Source organism: Elgaria multicarinata, chromosome 12 (genome assembly GCF_023053635.1).
Source record: "Elgaria multicarinata webbii isolate HBS135686 ecotype San Diego chromosome 12, rElgMul1.1.pri, whole genome shotgun sequence".
Taxonomy (NCBI): domain Eukaryota; kingdom Metazoa; phylum Chordata; class Lepidosauria; order Squamata; family Anguidae; genus Elgaria; species Elgaria multicarinata.
The window spans coordinates 22,224,162-22,244,247 of NC_086182.1; the positions used below are offsets into that span (position 1 = coordinate 22,224,162).

The following is a 20,086-nucleotide window of genomic DNA, read 5'->3' on the forward strand; positions in this document are numbered from 1 at the left end:
CTCCAGAGCATATGGTAAGAAGAAAAGATACAAAAAGTGACCGGGAAAACAGGGGAGGGTTAAAAACACGGGAGAGGACGACATCCATTTCCATGAATATGGCAGGGTGATGGCACAATAAAAGCCTCGACTGGAAGCATCCCGGGATGCATACAAGACAAGTACAGCACTCAAATTACAGGGGTTGTGGTGGTGTTGACAGAGGGATCCAGACCCTGTATATTTTGTGCTGGCCCGCTTACACTTGTTGTTGGAAGGCTACATGCTGTGTGTGTGTGCTCATGCACACATTTAGTTATGGGTCTCCTTACCTCTCCCCCATAGTTTGAGCATTGGATCACCAACAGTGATTGGTAACAACTAACCTTTCTAGCTTTCCTACATTAATTTATCATCTACAGTAGGTATTGCATTCATGGAGATATGTGTACACACACACACACACACACACACACACACACTGTCTGGAAAACCCCCAACAAGAAATATGAGATGCTGTACTTTCAGTTTGTTTCTGCTGTGCTGAGACTTCCCCTTTATCTGGATCCCATGTTTGCCTACATTCCCCACAACACAACCTCAGCGGCCACTTGAAAGGAAAGAAACCAAACAGCAAGCAAGGGCTCTCGAGCGAAAGCAAACAGCTTGGCTTTGCCACTCAGCGGATCGCTCCAGTTTGCATCTAACCACCCAGCAGACCGCAAACAACCCAGGAGAGACTCACATTTGAAGAAGGGCTTCCAAGCAACAAGGACAGGTGGCCTTCTGCTTTCAGCACCAGTTCCTGAGACCCAGCCTTGAGCATCCATCCATCCCCCTCCTCTGCTCGCCCCAAGGGGTTCCCCATCCATCAAATGTCTTAAACAAGCCAGGCCATTACTTTAATTCCAGCTGTGGATCCAGTTACACTCCCAAGCTGCTCCATTAGCTGCCAAAACAGTAACTGTCCTCTTGATAAGTGTGTGTGTGTGGGGGGGGGGTAAGGGAGGAATCCAAACCCAACAGGTTGCTGTGGAAACACATTCCAGCCCATGGGGCTGAGACTCTGGAGGTCAGGGCTCTGACCTTGCGGATAGCCTCAAGGCTGCACACTGTGCTCGGTGCTCATGAATGGTGGCAGATGCTTCATGTTGTCAATCTGAAGAGATCCCACTGGAGGCACTCCTGCCTCAACACCTGTGCAAAGGAAAGGTGGCCTTGGAGCAGGTCTCTGACCTCCTCTCTGGCTGAGATGGGCTCATTCTTGGCATTTTATGGCAGATCTGGGAGCCCAGAGGGTTCAGGTGATGGGGTAAAGAATCCAAGGGATGTGATGATACAGCCCAGGGGACAACAGATCTCTCTCTCTCTCTCTCTCTCTCTCTCTCTCTCTCTCTCTCTCTCTCTCTGTACAAGGTTTTGAAAAGCTTATGATTCATCAGCCTGTCTCTACCCCAAGCGGCGTTCTAAATCCACCTGGAGTGGCCAACGACAAATCACCCAAAAAGAGGACAGCAATTTGCATGTGTTGATTTATACGTACAGATGCACTTTTAGATATGATGATGATAAATCAGTGGCCTTCAACTGGTCTATCCCCAAGACTCACCTCAGTCTCCCAACCTGAAACATGGGACCCACTTTCACAATTTCACAAGTGCCCAACATGGTGGCATTTGGGTCCCAACCCAACAGTTGAACCACTGATTTAAATAGAAATACAGTACTTCTCACTATACGAAGCTGCCTTATACTGTGTCAGACCCTGGGTCGATCTAGCCCAATATTGTTGACACTGACTGGCAGCAGCTCTCCAGGATTTCAGGCAGGATTTCCTAGCTCTACCTGGAGACTGAGCCTAGGACCTTCTGCATGCAAAGTATGTGCTTTATCACTGAGTTACAGCCACAGCTTCTGGGGCTGTCTCCTGCACCAGGAAAGAGCTCATCTCCTGGTGCAGTCACTTATTGAGCACTTTGAGATGGGAGGTTAAAACAATGAGGATAACTACTTATGCACTGTCAAAAAGAGGATGTGCATCACCCCAAAAGAGGATGCAGTTTTGCATGACATTTGCATGTGCTAATTCATACGTACAGGGGCAAATTTAGAAACAATTGCTAGATCTTAAACAGAAATACAATACATTTCAATAAGGTAGGAAAGACTGTAACCAGAGCTAGATCTATACCTTGTGTCATATCAGTACAATCCCATCATGGGGATGGTATATCCCTTGTGTGCATTTATACCTCTTGGCACACACAATGACATCTGTTGCAGCATTTTGGATAATACAGAATAAAAGGCAGGAAATAATGCTAGAAAAGCAGTATAAGGAAAGTGCAATGTTCTCTGTCGAATATCAGTGCATGTCAAAACCGATAAAAAGTACCCGGTGGGCTAAGTGCCTGCTCACTCTTCTGGCCAAGTGCCAACTGTTGACGGACAGCTTCAAGGGCACTGTTGGCTTTCCCTTCCTAGGACTCTTTATCTTCAGACTGGACTTGGACTGGACAGCCCTTCAAAGAGAGAGCTGCCCTCAATAAAGTAGGACAGAAGGCTACCCCAGTGAATTATTATTTTATTTATTACATTTATATCACACCTTTTTTCCTCTAAGGAACCCAAGGGGGAATACATAACCCTCCTCCTCTCCATTTTATCCTCACAGCAACAACCCTGTGAGGTAGGTTCAGCTGAGAGTCTGTGACTAGCCCAAAGTCACCCAGGGGGGTTTCCATGGCCAAGTGAGGACTAGAACCTGGATCCCCCAACTCCAAGTCCAACACTTTAGCCACTATGCCACACTGACTCTTGGCCGGGTCTTGGCTGTAGTGCACACGCGTGCACATGAACATTAACATGTATGAAGAGTAGATGGCTTTTGACTACTCAGGGGTGGAGTTGTGAAGGGTTTGGGCTGACCAGGGGTGGGGGGAGGTGACGTCTGTCATTTTCGCTGGCTCATGGGTGGGTGGGGCATGGTGGCTTGTGGCTCATTAAGGACCACAGCCTGGAGATCATGATATGGGGTAATTAAACACCAAATTAAACTGCCCAGATCAAACCCTGCAGCAAATCTGATGAAGACCTCAGGCTGCCATCATTCCCAGCACTATATTCCAAACCGACAGAGGCCAAGCCTGTGAGACCTGACTCCTAACGTTGTCAAATGCCAAATTTGTGCTTGGCAGGCCTGGATCTCCTCAAATTGCCTCCACGCCTGACTTCTGCTAGCCTCAATCCCATCTCTATCTCACAAGCACGGTTCTTCATAAGCCCAGCCTGCCTGCCTCCTAACCTTGTGCTGTGTGTTTACATTTCTCCTCTACAGCCATCGACTTGCATTGCCTTTTATAGGCTGCTCTTACTACACACATTACACTGTTAGTATAAACAAGGCCCTGGTCGTCTGGGCATACCGGTCACTGGCACATGCCAAGACCGCTGGGAAGCAAACCGCAGCATTGCCCTTAACATGCAGCACCTTGCAAAGGGCTTTTGTGACAGCCTTGGCGTTTCACACCTTTGAATCCACGAAGCTCTGCTCCTCAGTTCAGTGTCCTCAAGGAGGGAAGGGAACATCTTTTTGAGGGCCAACAATGCACAGAAAGTAGCGATGGGTGAATCTGTCAATTTCAGGATCTCCCCGTTTGTTAGTTTCCCATTCTTAAATGCACTTCATCCCGAACTTTGTGAATTTTCCCAATCTTAACTTCAGATCATCTTGAACTTTGAAGGAAAAAAGCTCCTATGAAAATTTGTATGCATCTCGGTGTGCATTTTGCCTAATACACACACTTTTATACACGCCTTTCCCTGAATGTACAGGGTTTGTTTGTTTTTTTGGTTTTTGCTAGCCATTTTCCTAACCTAATGCATTTGTGAATGTTCTTTTCACCAACATTTAGATTTTTGTGTGCACTTTCCCCTAACATACAAATTTCTGCATGGAACTTTTGTTTGGAGGACTCTGTTGCGAAATTCGGAAAAAAGTGCAAAGTTGGAAGGATAACTGACTTTTGGTTCCCGTATTGGCCAAGGATATGAATGCAAACTGAAATAGTTTCTCTCCTGTCTCTAGCAGGTGTTTATCATAGACATCCACATACAGACCTGCTATGGGAAGATTGAGGATCAAAGTACCCTTGATGACAGCAGACCTGTTTAACCTCAGGTTTGCCCCAACCATGTCTAAAATGGGGGAGAAGGCCCAATTTAAGAGCAAAAACATTGAGTGGGCGAGGAAACCCTTTCCCTGGCTTATATTCTGGAAGAGTGCCTGATTGATGGTGGAGAAAAGGGAAGGGCCCAATTTCCCTCCACCATGCAGCCATTTTGGTTTCAAAATAACAAGAACAATGCTTAGCTTTTAGCATTTCGGGATTTGTTCAAAGAGCTCTACATTATGCTGCTGTAATCTTCACAACAACCTTATAAGGTTGGTGAGTAGTATTATTGTCCCCACACTATAGATCATGGTGCTGTGTCTGGGAGATTCCAGATGAGGTGTGATTCAAATTGGAGACTTGCTGTTTTAGAGTCTCTTGGGCCTTAGCTGGACCTAAGGTTTATCCCGGGATCGTCCCGGGGGTCGTCCCTGCCTGCTCCCGGGATCCCCTGTGTGTCATTTAGATGCACAGGGATGACCCCGGGATCATCCCGGGATGATCCCTCTAGTAGCAAACTCAGCTGGTGAGTGACGACAGAAGAGAAACCAAAATGAGGCTATTGAAAAATAAGCGGAGAGGTATCAATAGGGATGTCAGAGAAACCTGGAACAGAACCAATTGAGTTTGGATTTTTATGCATCTAATATGTGTATTTGGTAGTGGAACAACTTCTCCCCCATTGGAAGGATTCCACGGACTTGCAGAGCATTTTTTAAACCTTTGGGAATGTGCAAATTTCATCATCAAAAAATACCCCCCCCAAAAAAAAACACCATCCAAAATGTGCATTTTCCCAGTTGGTTAAGGCATGAAAAATGAGCATGTTGGGGGAAATTGTACATTTCCACACACACAAATTTTTCACAAATGCGAATTTGTGCAAATTTGTACATTTTCCATTTTTGCACATACAAATTTGCACAAATGCATTTTTGTGCATATTGGGGGGGGGGAATTGATTCTGTCAATGGGCAGATGCCAGAATGTAAGGTGCCTGGTGAACTGCAAAGCACTGACGGAATGGATTTTACACAATCCGAGGTTTGCAGATGTATAACAACAACAACAAAATCCTTTTTAAAAAATCACCAGACACCATCCTAAGAGGGCAAAACATACCCACAAAGCCCAGTGAGGCCTGTACATGCTCAATTGTCATGGAACGTTGAGTGTCAATTGGGAAAGAAAAATAGAAAACTGTGCAGGTTGGTGGTGGTAGTGGTGGTGGTAGTGAAACCTGATGGAGGAGGGTGTGGTGGCTGGGCGTATAGAACCCCGAACAGAAGTGTGAATGTGTGAAGTGGCTCCTTTAGCCATGACATGTCTATTCATGCAAAACGTTTGCAGCATGAGGGGTTGCTCTTTTCATTCCAACCCTGTGACTGGGCCTCTGTTTGTTTTTAATATTCAGGTTATTTCATATTGCGAGGAAACGTGGGCATTTATTTTTCTACGGGAATGTCAGGAGGTATTTTCCTTGGCGCGTGGCGATACGCAAGGCTGTTGCCATGTAGTAGTTTCCATGCCAGAATATGGATGTTCTTGGCATTTTTTTTGCTCTTAGGGGATGGCAGGAGGTATTGTTTTGGCCAAAGGTATGGAAACAGTCCTTTCACGTCCATCTGAAAGAATTCTTTTCTTCAAAAGGGGAGCTGTGTATAATACTAATCATCCAGAGGCCCAGAAAGAACCTCAGTGATGACCTACTTTGCCCTCCTGAGTGATCAGAATGGTGTTTCCGTTACAACACCAACTTTAATTCCAGTCATTTCTGATTGAACTTCAGCATTTCATGGGTTTGGGGAAATTTAGGAATTTCCTACGTTAGCAAAAGATTGCAGCTTCCTAACTGAATAGGGCTCTCTCGCCTTTCACGAACTTCCTGATAGCACTGTTGTGGCTTTAGCCTTAGTGTCGAAGGCCAGAAACCAACAGATCCAGCTTTTCCCAGTGATGGGGAAAAGGTTCACCTGCTGAATTCCTGTCTGTCCCATGCAGCTGTGAAAGGCATGGGCTTCCTGGCGTGTGTTTGGGGGTTGCGGGGGAGGTGACCACACTGTGCTTAGGATGGGCTGAAACCTCTTGATGCCCACATTGTGATACGAATGCAAGGTCAAATTCTACATTCTCTTCTGCCACTCCCAGACTGTGGAATGGCCTGCCGGGAGAGATTCGCCAACTCAGCAGTCTTCCTGAATATAAAAAAGCTATAAAGACTGCTCTCTTCCGGCAGGCCTACCCAGTCAAATTTTAAGATGCTTGGCTGTTATTTTAATAATGTATTAGTTGTATATGTTTTTTAATCATTTTAATCAGGTTTTTTTTTCCTCCAAGGAGCCCAAGGCAGGTGTAGATGATTCCCCCACCATTTTGATCCACAAAACAATGGTATGAGGTAGGTTAGGATGAGAGTCAGTGACTGGCCCAAAGTCACCCAGTGAGCTTTACAGCCAAATGGGTTCTTGAACCAGGTCTCCTCAGTCCCAGTGCAACACTCTAACTATGCTGTCCTTCAGAGGTTTCAGACAGGAGTATTTTCTAGCCTTACCTGGGGGTGGTCTTCACGTGCCGAGTTGGCACCGCCCCACCACCAAGCCCCGCAGTATCACTGCTGTAGGGTAGAAGCAAGTTATTTATATGAAGGGAGGCAGTGCGGGCTTTCTGGTGGCTATTAAGCTTGCTAGGCCCGCCCTCTCCCCCTTCCGTGGCTCCCGGCAACCAATCAGAGGTTGCCTTCCACCCAGGAACATCCCACGTGAGGGCAGATGGGGAAGAGCTGCACTGACCTCGCTCGGTCAGGAAAAGTTGGGGAAAGTCCCTAAATTTTCTGCCACAGGTCTTCAGCTCTTTGCCCCGGGGTGGCTCCAAATCAGCATCTGCAATGCAGATTTGGAGTCACCCCGGGGCAAAGACGATGTTAAGACAACCCCCTGGAGCTGACAGTCTTTGAACCTGGGACTTGATACATACAAAGAATGTATTCTGCCATTGAGCTATGATCCTTTCCTATATTTGTATAATGTGTCAAAAACACAGGAAATGAGGTCTTGCATAAGGTCTGTTCAACAACCGGGCTCAGATTGATTCTGGAATATTAGCTAAACCTGGGTTCTAGAGAGTATGTTTGATGTGCAAACCAAGTAAACGGCCCCACCACCAACCCTCTCATGTTCCGAGTTGAAGATAAACCATGCAAATAAATAAACATATTTGTAAAAGTGCCTGTGTGTCACAGTAGTGTTCTACTAGCAGGTTTTAGTCTGATCTTTGCAGAATGTGGTCTGTTTTTGAAAGCAGCACAGTTATGGCAGGAGGCCAGTGACAAGCTATTGAGGTACATGGGCAGAGAAACCTGTTGTGAAGGAAGGTCAAGCAGCTTTGTAAGGCGCCCAAACTCCACCATTGGCAGATGCTGTATGCATGGTTTCAAACGTGATATCCCTTTCCTTGAGGACTAGAATCTCTCGGTTTTTAAAACAGAGAATGCTGAGATTCTCACGAACCCATGCTTCAGTGTCAAAGAGGTGATTCTATGCATGCAGCATTACAATGCATCCACGTATCTATATATGTGTATGTGCAATTATGATATAAATGTGGACATTACAATGTCTGAGACTTTTTGCACTAATTCACCCTGCCTGATATCCCTTCTCCTATTGTGATTATCTCAGGTGCTTTTGGAAAGAAGTTAAACAGAGGGAAGGCACAACATTTCAGGAGTTAAAATTCCTTCCATAATAAGCATTTGATGGCGCAGGTCTGATGCTGCAAGCACCTTCTGCCGTAGCACACCTAGCAAGCATGAGTTTTAAGCTTTTCTAGATAAATTTCAGTGGTGGGAACCTTTGATCTATGGTAGAACACATGGCTACAGTGGTGGCTTCAAATTTGGTGGGGCTGTGAATCCATTCAGTCAGAACCAGCCAGAACTCTAAGGCAGCTATCCAGGGTGCTGAACCCATTTTGGGAGATAGGGTTCAGTAGTTTAGGAACACAGGAAGCTGCCTTAAACTGAGTCAGACTATTGGTCCATCTAACCCAGTACTGTCGACACTGACTGGCAGTGGTTCTGCAGAGTTTCAGACAGAATTCCTTTCCTTGCTCTACCTGGAGAAGCCAGGAATCAAACTTAGAACTTTCTGCATGCCCAGGATGTGCTCTATCACACTGAGCTATGGTCCCTCTCCTTGGATAGCTCCTTTAGAGTTCTGGCTTGTTCTGATTGAGACCCAGAATGGATTCAGAGCACCACTGAAATTGGAGCCACAAACCTCTACTATATGTGTAGACGGTCTCACCTCCAATGCCTGGCATCTCATTATCAGACCTGCTGCAGAATTACTGCCAGCCAGTGTAGACAGTACTGAGCTACATAGAACACAGGAAGCTGCCTTATACCAAGTCAGACCATTTGGCCAGTATTGTCAATGCTGACTGGCAGCAGGTCTCCAGGTTTACAGGCAGGAACTTTTCCTCCCCTACCTGGAGATGCTGGGCATTGAACCTGGGACCTTCTGCATGCAAAGCATGGACTCTCCCCATGAGCTATGGTCCCTCCCCTTGGTCCAGCTTCCTACAAGGATCTCAATATAAAGCACTTGCAATACAAACAAACAAGCACCCAATCTTGCTCCCCACCTCTCCATGCTAGGCAGGACATGTCTGTGTTAGCCCACCCCTAAATGTCCCTATGGCCCCTGGTTTGGTGCTCAGTCATCCTTCTGCAACACTGCAGAACCATATGCAGCAACAGGGAGGAGCTGGTGACATGCCAACCAGGTCCCATTTTTGTTCACCTGTATTTGGAATGTCACACAGCAGTGATGGCATATTCCACGCCCAGCATCCAGCCCGTTTCCCCTCATTTGAGCTATGATATACAACAGGGCTGCGGAGCCACTGGCAGATGCTGTATGCATGGTTTCAAACATGATATCCCTTTCCTTGAGGACTAGAATGCCTTGGTTTTTAAAACCAAGAATGCTGAGATTCTCATGAACCCATGTTTCAATGTCAAAGAGGCAATTCTGCAAGACGTTCTAGGCATGCAACGTTACAATACCTCTGGTCCTCTAGATATTGTTGAACTCCAAATCCCATTAGCCCCAGCCAGCATAGCCAATAGTCAGGGATGATGGAAGTTGTAGCATAACAACATCCAGAGGTTGTAGCACAACAACATCCAACCCTTGATATGCAAGAAAGGAGATATCGCCCTCTATCCCCCAGAAAGACACCAAATAACCCCCCAAAACCAGTGGAACAAGCCACCTTGCGGTCTCTGAGCATTGAGGACTATATCACACCTACTCAATGATGCGTTATACCTTCTTCTAATTTGCCCAGCAAAGGGATATTTGATGGGGGTGGGGAGAGTTTCAGCTATTGGTCGGTATAGAAATGCAATAAATACATTCATAAATAAAGACATTTGTCTTTTATTAGGATAATTTGTCCAGGCAAATCACCTGGGCTGTTTTTAATTACTGCAATCACCCCCATGGGCTTGCACCTGCTAATGCTGGGCTGCAGATGTATCCCAGAAGAGTCCAGTTCGATTGGGAACAACCTCTTTTGCATCTGAAATGCAGACAGGAGCTTGGCTCCGTCCAGCTCATCTGTCACTCACGTTACCCTTAGCATGAAGAGACCCCCTTGATGTATGGAAAAAATCCCAGATAGATCTGCAGGACTTCCTCACATAATGTACACATGGAGGCTTTTCGACTAGAAAAGGAGTTTGCATCACATCTGGTTCCCCAGGGTCTTCTGAGCGGGTCCCATGGTCCCCCGAGCTTGTGACCATGTCCTTCAGTTGCCGTACGAAGCGGCCCTACGCTATGATTTAGGTACTCTCAGGAATGCATTCCCTTTTGCGCTTCTGAAGCGAAGCATGAGAGCCAGCTCAGTTCAGCTTTCCCGTTGCCGGCAGCCCGCGCAGTGCTCAGAGCAAATATTTTCCTAGAGGTTCGGTTGTCGACAGGCTGCTCGCTTCACAGAAAAACATGGTGGGGGGGGTTTGGTGAGGCAAGGAGAAAGAAGGGAAGCTTCAGCTCAGGTTGGCCACCCTCCCTGTATGTACCAGAGGAACCCAGGGAATGAGGGCGAAGAAGAAAGCAATGCAGGGAAGGGGTAAAGTTAACTCTCTGGCTTTTCTTCCCAAAAGCTGAAGTGGTCACTTACCTCCTGCTCCGTCAGTAAATTCCTGTCCTCTCTTCAAGGCTCCCCCTGTTCAAATCACGCCTCTAAGGCACCAGACACTTTTCTTAATGTTTCCTTCAAAGCAGAACCCACCCACCCCCCATCCCACCATGGCTCCCTGCCCAGTTGCTTTCCACGTGGAGCCAAGAAAACCTCACTCAAGGAGAAAACAAAATTACTTGGGAATGATGCGAGCAAGAGGAATGGTTCTCGTCTTTTGGGTTTTTAGACTCCGTACCATTCGGGAATGCGTCAGAGTGGGAATGTATAAGGTGGAGGGGTAAGAAGGGGGGCATGAGAGAGAGAGAGAGAGAGAGAGAGAGAGAGAGAGAGAGAGAGAGAGAGAGAGAGAGAGAGAGAGAACGCTCTAAAATTGACAACACATGGCTGTTTCTTATCCTAGGGCCTAGTAAATAGGTCTTTCATGCTGGGCCAGTTGCCATGGCAACAAACATGCAGGAAATATTCCAGATAACTAGAATAGTGGCAAAAACATGTGTTTTGGATAAAACATCCCCCCCTTCTCCTACTCCCATGGCTTTATTCATTTGGCTGCTCAACACAAGCTTGTCTTTCAGGGTAGACACCTTTCTTGTGTCTGGCAGGGGTCAGAGGCCAAACTTTGCCGCAACTAAGAAGATGAGACCCATGTTTTTTTCTCCAGGGGAGAGGAAAAAAAAGAGGTTTCTTCCTGCGGCCCTTGTCTTCGGATGAAATTGAACAAAGATGGTGAGAACTTTCAGAAGCGATTCGCTTCTGCTACTTGACTCCTAGTGGAGGAAAGAGACATTTGTGGTTTCAGGCTTTAGTTGGCCAACCAACCTTGAGTTCACTTTTTGAACCCCGGTGTGACCTTGGCTAAATTTGGGCCACCTCGGTCTTTGTTCGTTATGAAGATACTAGTGAATGGACCCAACTTTGCATGGGTTGGGATAGTCACCCCCCCCTTTTTTTTTTTTTTTGGATACAGGGAAGATTTCAAGAAAAGTTACACAGCTGAATGCAAAGCTATGGGCTGATTAGGGAAGTCTACCACCTAGTGATTGAAGGTGGTCCTGCAAGCTTTAAACACATGAACATATTTAAATGAATTAAAAGTAATTAGCGGGTTTTTTAAAAATAAAATAAAACAAATAACCCCGAAGTGCACACTCTTAGCAGCCCCTTAATATGCATGGAAAGTTTCTGGTATGTAAGTTGCGTGGCCTTGGTGCTGACAGACAGACATACACTAATATTCGTTGAAACACACACAGTGAATTGTTGCTTGTTTTCCTTGCAATTGAAATTGTGAACCAAGTGTTTAAAAGTGCCATCAGGACCCAGATAAAGTTGCCATGAGGTGTAGGCCACCAATTGGACAATCCCAAGTAAATATGTCTCAATCCCATTGGATTGCAGCTATAATTCTCTTCTTCATCTTTTTCTTCCATTGATTCTTTCTATTTTACCCCAAGCAATGCTTTGCAGAATACTTTCCTAACTGTATTGACTGTTCATTCTTCATCAATATGTTCTTCTGTCAGTATTAATTTTTCCTTAGTTGCTTTCTTTCTTTGGTCACTTTATGTTTAGGGAGGACTTCCTCCTTTTCCCTCCTCCAAGACTCTTCTATGTTGATTCCATCCAAAAAAAAATTTTTTTTTTAATGAAAATAGTCCACCCATATTTTTGTGCATATTTTTCAAATGGATGTATTATTTTCCACCTGCTCTCTATTAACTAAAAAGTGTTTGGGTGTGTTTTAGAAATGTATGCAGTGTTTTTGCTGCCTTTCTGTCAAACACATTTCCCCCCTTTCTTTTGTGGAATGCATCCCAAGTCCAGAAATATATGGATTTCCAATTGTAAATTGCATCCATTTTCATGTTTGCTTCTGGAAGGTGTGGATTGGGTAAACCCATTTTTTAAATTAGATGGAGTCGATCCCAGCGGAAGCTCGTTTCAGGCAGCCGGCTCAGGTCGACTCAGCCTTCCATCCTCCCGAGGTCGGTAAAATGAGTAACCAGTTAGCTGGGGGAAAGGTAATAAAGGCCGGGGAAGGCAACAGCAAACCACCCCGCTATAAGGCCTGCCAAGAAAACGTCAGCGAAAGCTGGCGTCCCTCCAAGAGTCAGTAATGACTCAGTGCTTGCACGAGAGGTTCCTTTCCTTTCCTTTCCCCTATCCCTCCTTTGTCTTCGTAGGCATCTATTTCATGTCTAGGTACTGATTCTGTGCTTAGTTCTGCTAAACCTCATCTGGTCCTCTTTCCCGTCTTGATTTCTCAGTCAGCTTATGTCTTCTTCTTTCCATCCTTTCTTAAACTTTTATAATGTTATCCTGTAATTCTGAGAACCAGCATGGTTGGAGCGGTTAGAGTCATGGACTACAAGTGGGGAGACCTTGGTTCTAGTCCCTACTCTGGGTAACTTTTGGCTACTCACTGACTCTCAGCCTAACCTATATCACTGGACATAAGGACATAAAAAGAGCCATGCTGGACAGACCAAGGGTCCATCTAGTCCAGCATTCTGTTCCAGTAGTGGCCAAATAGCTGTTGGTGGGATACCCACAGGATTTTTGTGACGATAAAATGAAGAGGAGGAGGATCATTTATACCACCTTGGGCTTCTTGAGGAAACACAGGCTATAAATGTAATAAATAAATAAATAGATCTTGGATAATTTCAAAAATCCTTTTAATATCCTCTGGTATAATTCCATCTATTCTTAAGCAAGTTCTTGTTCCTCCTGTTTTTTAAACTCTTTGGTTCTTTTTAACTATTGCCTCATTTCTATTAAGGTTCTTTTGTTTCTTCTCAATGCCTAATATTTTGGCTGTTTACCCATCCTTATTACTATACAGAAACTATGCTTTGTAAGGTTGCCAGTTACTTTTACTATAAAACACAGTTTTTGTTTTTTTTAAAAAAAAATACACTTATTCTCCTGGATTTTCATTCTGCATTTGACTTTATGCTTTTGTCATCTGTAAACTCTAAGTTTTACTGGTTCATTTCTTTATTCTATAAGGTTTATGTTAAAGGATCATTTTCTTTTCATTTCCTTCTGTTGTTATTCCTCTAGGTTCTGTTCTTGGCCTATATTTGGTTTATAGGATCATTTTTATGGAGATGACATAAAGTTGTATCTTTCTGGCCCATTCCTTCTTTTCTTCAAAATGCATCAAGCAGGTGACAGTTTCATCATGGATTCCAGTTGTAAAATCAATATGTAGACAACCAAATTCATTCTTTTTTACTCCAAACCCTTCTCCGACTTCTTCTATCTCACTGAGTTCAGGTGATTCTATATTTTATCCTAGACAGCAAGTCTGCAATTTTGGGCAGATTTTTGACAGTTCATTTCAATTCCCCTCAAACCTCTCCTCCTGATAAAAAAAAAAGAGTCAATTTTCCCTTCACAATACTTCCAATATCTTTCCATTTTTAGAGGTTAATCCTTCTAAAACACTTATTTTGTCTCTTACTGTCTATAGAATTGATTGTTGTAATATGCTCTTACTTGGATTACTTCTCTTCAGACTCTTATATCTGTCTTGAACTCTCCTGCCCAGAAAATTGTTCATGTACCTTTCTTCTTCTTAGGTAAATATGTTTTTGCATTAGCTGCCTCTTCTTCACCGAAGTCAGTTTAAGATTCTTTAAGAATCCATATTACAACAATTGTTGTAATATGGAGCATATTACCTCCATCATCTAGGGCCCTTTCTACACCTAAGGATTATCCAAGGAAAATGGAGGGATCATCCCTGCCTGCTCCCGGGATCCCCTGTGTGTCATTTGCATGCACAGGGATGATCCCAGGACAATCCCTGAAAAAAAGGCAGGTGTAGAAATAGCCAAAGGGCTTTGCTAGACCTGCCGGGATAAGCCGGCAGGGAGGTGGGGCCACGGCGCGCTAACGTTAGCGCTCGCCGCCTCAGCTTCCAGACGCCAGACGCGCAGGGACGACGCAAGCCCTGCAGCGTCCGCCATTTTTTTTTTAGTTTAAAGGGGCCACGTGCGGCCCGAAGACTCCGGAGAAGGTAAGGGTTTTTTTTAGTTAACCCCCCCATCCGTCCTCCCTTGTCGTCTCCCGTTCGTCGCCCCCGTCCTCCCTCGCCGTCTCCCGTTCGTCACCCCGGTCCTCCCTCACCGTCTCCCGTTCGTCGCCCCCGTCCTCCCTCGCCATCTCCCGTTCGTCACCCCTGTCCTCCCTCGCCGTCTCCCATTCATCACCCCCGTCCTCCCTCGCCATCTCCCTTTCGTCGCCCCCGTTCTCCCTCGCCGTCTCCCGTTCGTCACCCCATCCTCCCTCGCTGTCTCCTGTTCGTCGCCCCCGTCCTCCCTCGCCGTCTCCTGTTTGTTGCCCCCGTCCTCCCTCCCCGTCTCCCATTCGTCGCCCCCGTCCTCCCTCCCCGTCTCCTGTTAGTCGCCCCCCATCCTCCCTCGCTGTCTCCCATTCATCGCCCCCCGTCCTCCCTCGCCATCTCCCGTTCGTCACCCCCTGCCATCCCCTCTCCTGCCAGTCCGGCCTTCCCTCCCCCATCTCCCACCCCCCGGATCACCCCCCCCCTGGCACGATGGGCACAGCGCTCGTATGAGCTCTGTGCCAGGTCTGTGGCTTTTCACGGCTACTCGCGCGTAAGCGAGTAGCCGCAAAAAGCCACGGACCTTCCTAGACGTTTCGCAGCCCCGGCCTGAGGCCGGGGCTGTGAAAAAGGCGCACCATAAGCGACTTCGCTTATGGCGCATTAGAGGAGGCCTCAGTGAGGCCTGGCGCCGGATTCCCCTGTGCGTCATCTGGACGCACAGCAGGGAAACCGGCCCACAAAGGCCTCGTCTAGCAAGGCCCTTAGTCTCTTTCTAGCTCTCTGTTTTCATTTAGGCTCCTTCTTGTTCTCTTCACTCTTTTGGATACCAATCTTCTTTTTATATCTCAATTTCTATTTCTTGGTTTCATAAATGTCTCTGTTCCATATACCTGAATGCTCTACCACCATCGGTACAACAAAGGGTTCTTCCACCTTGAATCTTCCATCATCAATTCTTTCTTTTCATTAAGATAAAAGACAACTCATCCTTTTCTTGTTGATTTCCTTTATGTGATAATATATCTTGATTGACATCTGGCACATTATTGGACCCTTCTAATTCCTTTTTCCTTCTGTGTCATGTTTTACTAAACTGTAAACCTGCAGGTAGAGCTATGTCTGTTTTAATTTTTTTGTAAGGCACTAGTATAGTGATAAGCATAGTACAATTAATGGCATCTTATTAAAATAGTACCAACTTGGGCCCAGTGAATGCCCACAAAACCTTCAGTGCTACTGAAGCAAAGCCAGTGAGGGTCTGGGTAGTCACTTGGATGAGAAACTCAGTGTAAGACTTGGAAATATAATAAATAAAAATAAATAAAGGTTTTGTTTTTTAAAAAAAATCTGTCATGCATTTGCTGTTGACAGAACAAACGAGTATGATAAAAGCCACAGAAAACAGCTGTTTAATAAGCATAAACAAACAGAGCACATAAGTAGGTATGTAACTAATTCTCGAGTGCTTTTTGTGTGCTCATGAATTCAAGTGCATTAAAAATCCACATTGTTGGAACTGGTCCAGCCCAGCTGACTATAAAGAGAAACTGATTATTACAGAATGTTTGATTTTGGTGGCAGGGGTTGGGGGAGACTTTCAATCTATTCCTACCCTGTTCAGGAAAAAAACAGAAACAGAAGGTTGCAAAAGAAGACTGAGGTTGCCTTTGAAAACGGTCCGGAAGCTTCAGCTGGTACAAAACAGGGCAGCCCGTTTACTAACAGGGACTGGCTGGCGAGATCACATTACACCAGTCCTTTTACAACTTCATTGGCTGCCAGTCCAGGTCCGGGCCCGATTCAAAGTGCTGGTATTGACATTTAAAGCCCTAAACGGTTTGGGGCCAGGTTATTTGAAGGAACGCCTCCTCCCATATGTACCTGCCCGGACCTTAAGATCATCTACAGGGGCCCTTCTCTGTGAGCCCCTGCCAAAGGAAGTGAGGCAGGTGGCTACTAGAAGGAGGGCTTTCTCCGCTGTGGCACCCCGGTTGTGGAATGAGCTCCCCAGAGAGGTCTGCCTGGCACCTGCACTGTACTCCTTTCGTCGCCAGCTGAAGACCTTTTTATTTTCTCAGTATTTTAACACTTAATTTTAACTAAAATTTAAATTTTACTGTTTTAACTCTGTACTTTAATTTTATATCAATTTTGCTGCGTGGTTTTTATCCTGGTTGTGCTTTTTATCCTGTATTTTGTATTTGTGCTTTTAACCTGTTGGTTGTTTTATTATGGTTTTAATTTTTGTGAACCGCCCAGAGAGCTTCGGCTATTGGGTGGTATAAAAATGTAATAAATAAATAAATAAATAAATCCAAAGAAAGGTTATTCTGAGTACAAAAAAAAAACCCTTTAAAATAAACAGAACCTGTTTCAAAACTCCAATGAATTCTTAATTTACAAGTGTAAAGGGTGTCTGTTGAAGCTTGGTCAATTTTGGGTCATTCAAAAGAGGCCTCGTGTCTATTTTAGCCTCTTCTGTTCCTATTGTGCCCTCTGATCACTGAAATCATTTAAAAATCTGTATGGTGTTCGGGGCTGCCTGACATACACATGGGAATTTTAGGTAGGCTCAGATGTGTCCCTATGGAACACATGTCAAAATCCAAATTAACCTGCAGATGAGGGTGCTCATGTGGTACTCCTGCATGCTAGAAGAAAGAAAAATAGATGCCAAGGCAATCCATCAGCTTGGTCCCACATTTTCTGGTCCTAGATGAAAGGCAGCTTGGAATCATTAGCATCTTGGCTGCTTTTGCTGATGCCAGCAGCATCACTGCCCAAAGCAACAGGTGCGACACACACACAGAAGCCTCCACCTGCAGCTAATGACCATCTGATGTCAATAAAGCTGTCTCTTTCACACACCCTCCCTCTCTCATTGATCTTGAGCCCAATCCTCAAGTCTTTGATCAGGCACTAACCAGGAAAGCAGTAAAATATGATTTTGATTTGAAAGCAATGATGTCCTTTAAAAAACACACACACCTGTAGTGGGAATGTTATAGGTGAGGTCCATCTGTGAAAGCTGCTTTCACAGCCAAATTCTGGCCTTGCTCCGATATAGATGCTGAATGGCTCTGCTCCATCCATTTAGGACTGTTTTTTTTCCCCATCTCACCACTGCATGTGTCAATCCAAGTCACTCCATTTAAGTCAGTGGCCCACGTTCTCATCAGTCATGAACCATCACATCCTCTGGACTTGGTTAATGTATATTTCTGTCTTTGGTGTTGTAGTGGAATCAAGGCTTGTGATATCTCTAACAGCAAAGACAAATGGCCATCATTTACCCAGAGCCTCCAACATTTCCCAGGTGAAAACAGGGACATGTTTAACATGCAAATTCTTGAACTAAGGATCACTGCTAAACCCTTTGTCCAATCTACCTGACAATCCTGAAGGTTCTGCTCCACTTGATGGATGCCATGTTCATGGAGCCTGCAATAAACTGTCTCCATTGATTTCAATAAACTTTCCTCCATTGATCTCAAAGCCAAGAGGGTGATGATGCCTTTTGTCAAAAATATAGTAGAAAAATGTAACAGGCCTACAATACGATGTCAACAGTTCAACATATATCCCACTAAAGTGTAAAGTATCAAAATGAATGACCAAAAGAAATGGGGGGAAAGGATCTGGGCATTTCCATTGCAGAAAAAGACATGTAATTGGCTAGGAGAAAACATAGGTGAAGTATTGAAAGAGAACTTCTAGAAGACAGTGCATCAGTGGTATTTGACACCACATGAATTGAATATGATTTACAATTTATCCCAGGGCACTTGCTTGTGATGTGGGAAACTCATGCCTATAATATCCATGTATTTTGGAGCTGTGTTAAAATTAAAACCACTTGGCATTTACTCTTGTAGTGTATTGAACAGATTACAACATCTAATATGCCAAAGGAACCATTAAAAGTATTATTAAATTATTTGGAAGGATGCACTGATATAGCTGATGTTGACTTGATTTTAAATTTATCAACAGCAGCTAAAATGTCAATTGCTGTGCACTGGAAAAAGATAGCGGCACCACCTGTTTCAGGTTGGTTCAATAGAATATGAGATATAACTGTAATGTATAATGTTACATGTTAATTTATAAAGAAGTGGTCAGTTTTTATTCGTTTGTGGAATGACAAATTTGAAGATGACGTACGTCCTTACAATGTTTACGTTATTTATTCATTTATATTTACAATATTTATATACTGCTCCCCATTCAAAATTTTGGAGCGGTGTACAAGATAAAATTCAATAAAAACAGAATAAAACACCTTAAAATAGATTTTTAAAAGAAAAACGAAAGGTGAACCGTGGCTGGTCATTAAGGAAAGTCTTCCTTGAACCCTCCCATGGCACCTGGGACCATAGGATAGTAGCCTAAGTGAAAATAAGAAGGGAGAGGGTGTCATAATTTTGGGTACCAACAGAAAAAAAAGAAACATCCCTTCTCTCTCTCCCTCCCTCCCTCCCTCCCTCCCTCTCTCTGAGCTCTAGAAGCAAGGATACACAGAGTAGGGTTTCTGAAAAAGCTTTCAACTTGTGGGGAATGACACTGGCCATTTCACTAGGCTGGTAGCATCTCCTTCACTTTACTTACACTGTTAGAGGAGGGGAACCAAGTGGGCTGACACCTGCTTCCCTATCCTGGCCTCCAAGGTAATTAGGATGGTGCTGTGTCCTCTTTTACAGGGGAGAGTCCTCTATTTGAAGGGCTGGCAGAGGGAATCTTCCTGATTTGAAAGTGCCCTCTGTTTGAAGGGCTGCCAGGCCCAAGTCTGGTTTAAAGATAAAGAACCATCAGCAAAATGGGCTTGAGGTTGCCTGTTATGCAGCAGACAGAGCAAGGGGCACACAAGTCACAGTCAGGCCACAGTCTTCCACAATACAGCAATGTACTGTATTTCTATTTCCATATTAATAATTATTTCTAAATTTGTATCTAGACATATAAATTAGCACATGCAAATTTTATGCAAATCAATACTCTTTTGATCTCCCTTTTTAGGTGATCCATAAATAGCCTCCCTAAAGCTGAGGTGGTCTTTATTGTCACCTTGGATGATAGTGGTTCAGGCTAACATACAGCAGAGGGCAGGAGGTGTGAGCAGAATTGAGGCAGGGGGGCTGCCAAAAGTGGGCTGTGCTGGCCTCCATCCTCCTAAAATTTGAGCCAGGACACTGGCCTGTCGTGATCACCCCTACTTGATGCCCCTTGAAACACCCCCTAATTACAGCAGGAGGTACAAGAACGGCTTTTAATATTGTACTTTTAATGTTGAGTTTTAATATTGTGAACCGTTGAGAGATTTTATTATATTCGGTGGTATATAAATGAACGAAACATATAAATAAATACTAACTTGAAATAGTAATTTGGGGTGAGTGGGGGGAGGGATCTTTTTAAGAAACTTGAAGCTACTAGCAAAATATGTACTATATGTGCTGGGGCCCGTCTACACTTGTCTAGATGAAACGTAACAAGTTGGCAGAGATGACGTCAGCAGTCACGTGATGCTGTTGTGGTTACGTTTCTTCTGACTTTTAAAACCGTTCCACTTTCTGTTAAAATCGTTTTAAAACTAACAATGTGCTCCAACCTTTCGTTGTTTTCAAAGCCGTCTTTCAAAGTCATGTCTCGT

At 44.7% G+C, this 20,086-nt stretch overlaps 1 protein-coding gene across 1 annotated transcript in view; it reads right to left on the bottom strand.

The window, feature by feature from the left end:
- CDON (cell adhesion associated, oncogene regulated) overlaps window positions 1-10,366 on the bottom strand; it is a 122,604-nt gene extending 112,238 nt beyond the window's left edge. The window contains exon 1 of the mRNA XM_063139543.1: window positions 10,341-10,366. The gene's annotated coding sequence lies outside the window, so the exon portion shown is untranslated. The remainder of the gene's footprint in view (window positions 1-10,340) is intronic.
- Between the last annotated feature and the right edge of the window lie 9,720 nt (window positions 10,367-20,086).